Below are 1,075 nucleotides of genomic sequence, written 5' to 3'. Positions count from 1 at the left end.
TTTTTTTTTTTTTTTTTTTTTTTTTTTACGTCTCACCGTTTAAAGAAAAATTTCATTATATATGCGTAACGTCCCTCTGGCAGGTGAGACCAGCTCCTGATTAATCGATCAGAGACAAGTTTCCAATGCGTTCGAACCAATCGAGGCAAACTTATGTATAGATATGCATATCGATTATTATAAGTACGTCCGACTATGTGCTTCGATGTTACGCGAGACCGAGTCCCGTTGCCGTGAGAACGAGGCGAGAAGAAATGTTGCAACAGTTGATTAGATTCACACCAAAGATTGTGAAAAGGTGTTTGAAAAAAGTTATTACGAGCTGGACGCGTCTCGTGCCATCGACTACGGGACACTCGCAGCGAGTGTGGCGATAAATGAGTGTATAATCCATTATAACGCTTAAACCGTAAACTAGTTTCCATTGAATCGAGGTGCTGCTCCCCGATATCGGTACCCTTTAACTGAAAATCGGAAGTAACCGATTTTCAGTTAAAAAATAAATATAAGATAAAATATCTCTCGATCAACAACATTATTATTCACATGTCAAAATTGGAAGTACTTGTTTTTATCGTTCCTTCGATTCCTTTGTGATAAGAAAATTAATCTTAAAATCGAGCAGATGTAGTAATTTTTTTTTTGGTAAAAGTAAGAATCGAAAAATGTGAGGGTACCGATGTTTCGTGTTTTGCGTGGAGCGTTTTTTTTCTTTGTTTAGTTTTAATTTGTGAAGAAAAAAAAAACTGGCGTAACTGGGTCCAACGTGGTGGTGGGTACAGATCGTAAAAATTACATTTAAAGAGAACAGAGGGGGGAAAAAAAAGAAGAAAGAATGGACGTGCAAACGTAACACTCGTAATTTATGAGCTATTATTCGAAAAATCGAGAAAAAGAAAATATATGCGGAAAAAAATGTTGATTTGGTTTACAGAGAATCGTTTTTTTTTCTGACGATCGTTTAAAACTTCAATAGAAGTGGAGACACAATTACAATTGTAATTTATCGTGAAATTATGCGATAGAATAATTTTAATTTTGTAACGATGTAATTTATATTCAAAACGTTTATTGA

This window comes from Apis dorsata, unplaced genomic scaffold, assembly GCF_000469605.1.
Source record: "Apis dorsata unplaced genomic scaffold, Apis dorsata 1.3 scaffold_348, whole genome shotgun sequence".
Classification (NCBI taxonomy): Eukaryota; Metazoa; Arthropoda; class Insecta; order Hymenoptera; family Apidae; genus Apis; species Apis dorsata.
This window is presented reverse-complemented; position numbering follows the sequence as displayed.